This window comes from Oncorhynchus nerka, unplaced genomic scaffold, assembly GCF_034236695.1.
Source record: "Oncorhynchus nerka isolate Pitt River unplaced genomic scaffold, Oner_Uvic_2.0 unplaced_scaffold_5434, whole genome shotgun sequence".
Classification (NCBI taxonomy): domain Eukaryota; kingdom Metazoa; phylum Chordata; class Actinopteri; order Salmoniformes; family Salmonidae; genus Oncorhynchus; species Oncorhynchus nerka.
Genome location: NW_027035879.1, coordinates 1 through 4,943, shown reverse-complemented (window position 1 = coordinate 4,943; position 4,943 = coordinate 1). Strand labels below are relative to the sequence as shown.

Below are 4,943 nucleotides of genomic sequence, written 5' to 3'. Positions count from 1 at the left end.
CTATCAACCAGATTCCCTTTTCTACGTATTCCCCAAGGTGTCTACAGCATTTTGACGTAGTTTCACGCCTTTATGTTGAAGAATGAGCGTAAACGACTACATTGCGTAAGTGTCCGGCTGAGGGCTCTCAGAGTAATGCTTGCGTAATAGACAGGGTAGCTATTTTTCCTCCCGGTCTTACGGAAAATACAGCTGTCGGTTGATATATTATCGAATAGATATTTGAAAAACACCTTGAGGATTGATTAGAAACAACGTTTGCCATGTTTCTGTCGATATTACGGACCTAATTTGGAATATTTTTCGGCGTTGTCGTGACCGCAATTTCGGTCGAATTCTCAGCGAACGTGAAGAACTAACGGAGTTATTTCGGCTACAAAATAATATTTTTGGGAAAAAGGAACATTTGCTATCTAACTAGGAGTCTCGTAAGTGAAAACATCCGAGCTCATCAAAGGTAAACGATTTAATTTGATTGCTTTTCTGATTTTCGTGACCAGGTTGCCTGCTGCTAGCTAGGCATAATGCTATGCTAGGCTATCGATAAACTTACACAAATGTTTGTCTTGCTTTGGCTGTAAAGCATAATTTCAAAATCTGAGATGACAGGGTGATTAACAAAAGGCTAAGCTGTGTTTCAATAGATTTCACTTGTGATTTCATGAATATGAATATTTTCTAGTAATATTATTTGACTGTGGCGCTATGCTATTCAGCGGCTGCTGACTAAAATGATCCGCGACAGGGATGGGTAGCGTCAAAAGTTAATTAACACTTGGTTACGACATGATTCCATGTGTGTTACTTCATAGTTTTGATGTCTTCACTATTGTTCTACAAAGTAGAAAATAGTAAAAATAAAGAAACCCTTTAGGTTTATTTAACCTTGAGTAGGTGTGTCAAAACTTTTACTGGTAATGCATGCATGTAAATATGCATGTAAAAAATAATAGAGGTCTGCAATTGACCTCAATAGTCCATATGGGCACTAAGAGCTATGTTGATGTTCCCAGAGAGTGAACAGGAGACAGCACTAAATGGAGACCGCTCCCCTGCCTCACTGGAATGGGTTTCATATAGCACTGGATTTAAACCAAAATTAATAGAGTGTAAAACAGGTTCCGAACCAGTGCAAAGACGAGTCCTTTAATTTGACAAAAATAGATCATTGATCAAATAATATAATCTTCCAAAGCAATTTACAAGCATTTGTGTGTAGCAGTCCTACCTTAGCATCCATGGCTGCGCGGGTCTGTTTCTGTGTTTCATCTATAAGGGTCAGGTTACTCAGGTTAGAGGTGTAGATGGGCAGAGCCACTGATTGACTTTTCAAGTGGATGACCTTTATCAACGGTCCTTTCTGCAAAAGAGACAACACTTTATACTCAAAGAACACAATCACTCATACATTCAGGTCAAAACTTTCTGTGAAGAATACATTTTCAATGTTACGGCCATTTCTACCCTGTGTATCGTATCACTCAGATTAACAAGTGGCCGCAAAGGCCTTTCTTTGTCAGGATTGTAGGCACATGGGTTTAATCACACTGCTATACAGAGCAGGCAATAAGCAACGTACACAGTACTATAGGCCCTGTAATCTCACCCAGACAATAGAGATATCAAGGTGATTTTCAGACTGGGCCCACATTTCTTTAGCATTAATAAACATTGAGTATACCTGACCATTTAACGTATAATAAAAGTGTAAATATCTGTGTTGACGGGGTACAATTGATTGGGAGATCAGGAAGACATCCCTGGCAGTAAACTCACCTAACCCGTAGTTTTGTCACGATGGTGCTGACAGCTGAATCAATATTCTCTGCTATTTCATCTGCAGCCATCCCAGAGTGGGCCACATAAGCCATGCTAAAACAAACAATAACATTTTACAGGAGGCAATGTGTATATACATGAATGTACATTAATTGCCCTTGTGTGTCAGTGCAGAGACAGGCCCCAATAGAGAGGGAGATCTGTCAGGATATATTTTGAGTCACTATGGCACCATCATTGCCCATGTCCAACACGGACAGGGTTTGCTGAGCGCACTTACTGACTAAGTCAGAGAGCAGGCCTCACCAGTAGCAGCCTTTCTTAGAAATGGAGGTTGTTGTTCCCTGGATGGTTCTCTGGATGTCCAAGGCCAGCTTTTTTGCTCTGCAGGTTCAATGACAAAGGCTCCCTAAGCAGGGGAGATTAGATTAGAACTCTGTAAGGGCTAGCAAAGGCACATTTAAATTTACAGGTGAAGTCGGAAGTTTACATTCACTTAGGTTGGAGTCATTAAAACTCATTTTCAACCACTCCACAAATGTCTTGTGAACAAACTATAGTTTTGACAAGTCGGTTAGGACATCTAGCATGACAAGTAATTTTTTCCAACAATTGTTTACAGACAGATTATTTCACTTATAATTCATTGTATCACAATTCCAAGTGGTCAGAAGTTCACATACACTAAGTTGACTGTGCCTTTCAACAGCTTGGAAAATTCAGAAAATGATGTCATGGCTTTAGAAGCTTCTGATAGGCTAAATAACATCATTTGAGTCAATTGAAGTGTACCTGTGGATGTATTTTACAAGGCCTACCTTCAAAATCTGATGCCTCTTTGCTTGACATCATGGGAAAATCAAAAGAAATCGGCCAGAGACCTCAGAAAAACAATTGTAGACCTCCACAAATCTGGTTCATCCTTGAGAGAATTTCCAAACACCTGAAGGTACCACGTTCATCTGTACAAACAATAGTAAGCAAGCATAAACACCATGGGACCACGCAGCACGTCATACACTCAGGAAGGAGACCCGTTCTGTCTCAAAGAGATGAGCGTACTTTGGTGCAAATCAACCCCAAACAGCAGCAAAGGATCTTGAAGATGTTGGAGGAAACAGGTACAAGTACATATATCCACAGTAAAACTAATTCTATATCGACAGCAGGAAGGGCCGCTCAGCAAGGAAGAAGCCGCTGCTCCAAAAACCGCCATAAAAGCCAGACTACGGTTTGCAACTGCATGGGGACAAAAGATCGTACTTTTGGAGATGTCCTCTGATCTGATCAAACAAAAATAGAACTGTTCACAAAATATAGCACCATGAGGAGGAAAATTATGTGGATATATTGAAGCAACGTCTCAAGTTAAAGCTTAGTCGCAAATGAGTCTTCCAAATGAACCCAATGACCCCAAGCATACTTCCAAGAAGTTGTGGCAAAATAGCTTAAGGACTCAAAGTCAAGGTATTGGAGTGGCAATCAGAAGGCCCAGACCCCAATCCTATAGAAAAGTATGTGTGAGCAAGGAGGCCTACAAACCTGACTCAGTTACAGCAGCTCTGTCAGGAGGAATGGGCAAAAATTCACCCAACTTATTGTGGGAAGCTTGTGGAAGGCTACCCGAAACATTTGACCCAAGTTAAACAATTGAAAGGCAATGGTACCAAATACTAATTGAGTATGTAAACTTCTGAACCACTGGGACTGGGAACAGAAAAAAATAAACCACTATCATTCTGACATTTCACATTCTTCAAATAAAGTGGTGACCTAAGGCAGGGAATTTTTACTAGGATTAAATGTCAGGAATTGTGAAAAACTGAGTTTAAATGTATTTGGCTATGGTGTATGTAAACTTCCGACTTCAACTGTATAAGAGGACATGTATTTCAAAACCAGGGAACAGCACTAGGGGCTATGTTGATGTTCCCAGAGAGTGAACAGGGAGACAGCACAAAAAGGATACCACTCCCCTGCCTCACTGGAATGAGTTTCATATAGCAATGGAGTCAAACCAAAATTCATACTGAGAGTGAACCAGGTTCCGAACCAGTGCAAAAATGAGTCTTTAAATAGATTTCATTTGACTAAAGTAGGTAAGGTGATCAACCAACAATATTTACAAGCTTACTTCTTTCTCTCGTAGAAGTGCTTGCCGATGTGCGAGGACAGTAGGCGGCGAATGCGGTCGTCTGAAAGAAACATGTCAAAGTTCCCCAGCAGCCGTCGTTTGGCTTCAAAGGGCTTGTACTCAGTCCTCAGTGTCTTGTAAGGGATCACCTAAAGAAAGACAAAGGGATATGCCTGGATGAGTTGTGTCTCGTGCACCAAGAAGTAAACGAGGACCATATCATAAGTAATCATCATTATTACATACATTTTAAGTATGACAGTAAGTAACTGTCTCAAAGTTGTAGCGACAGACTCCAATAGGGAGGAAAGTCCGTCTGGATATATTTAGAGTCACAGTGGCACCATCGTGGCCCATGTCCAACACAGAGACAGGAGTACAGGGTTTGCTGGGGTGCACTTATTCACATTGGATGACCAAATGCTAGCTACAGACGAGAGTAAAATCAGTTGAAGAGATGCATTGGACAATTCACTGAGTAAAAAATAATCCCCCCCCTTACACACGTTACTGTCAAATTCAACACAAAAGTCAATATCTTTGGGCTACACATTACATTGAATACTTTCTGCCTGTGGACATCTGTTCTACAATGTGCCAGCAGAGCAAGATACCCTTTTTGCCATAATTGATCTCTTTCAGGCAGAGTACATCTGGCATACCACGTTTTATTGAAAAAGTGTGGTGTTCCAGTCATTTCTATAGTGGCATCCAGCGTAAGCCAGGCCCAGCTCAATCTCTACTTCATTCCTGAATAAATCAAATTAAAGTTTATTTGTCACGTGCGCCAAATACAACAGGTGTAGGTAGACCGTACAGTGAAATGCTTACTTACAGACTAACCAATAGTGAGAAGGTGTGTGTGTGTGTAGGTAAAGTAAAGAAATAAAACAGTAAGAAGACATTTGAAAATAAGAGTAGCAAGGCTATATACAGACACCGGTTAGTCAGGCTTATTGAGGGTAGTATGTATATGTATCACATAGGTATCCTATTTTGGATTCAAAACAGCAAAGCACCTCACGCCTCC

The 4,943-nt window shown here is 40.7% G+C and overlaps 1 long non-coding RNA gene and 1 other non-coding gene across 2 annotated transcripts; both read right to left on the bottom strand.

The window, feature by feature from the left end:
- Positions 1 to 1,234: 1,234 nt before the first annotated feature.
- On the bottom strand, positions 1,235 to 4,402 carry LOC115144192 (uncharacterized). Its single transcript, XR_010462064.1, has 5 exons — positions 4,160 to 4,402; positions 3,914 to 4,062; positions 2,086 to 2,188; positions 1,777 to 1,872; positions 1,235 to 1,360 (listed from the first exon to the last, which is right to left on the bottom strand). It is a non-coding gene; the product is annotated as an uncharacterized LOC115144192 (long non-coding RNA).
- Positions 1,521 to 1,643, bottom strand: LOC135566371 (small nucleolar RNA ACA64). Its single transcript, XR_010462065.1, has one exon. It is a non-coding gene; the product is annotated as a small nucleolar RNA ACA64 (small nucleolar RNA).
- Positions 4,403 to 4,943: the final 541 nt, after the last annotated feature.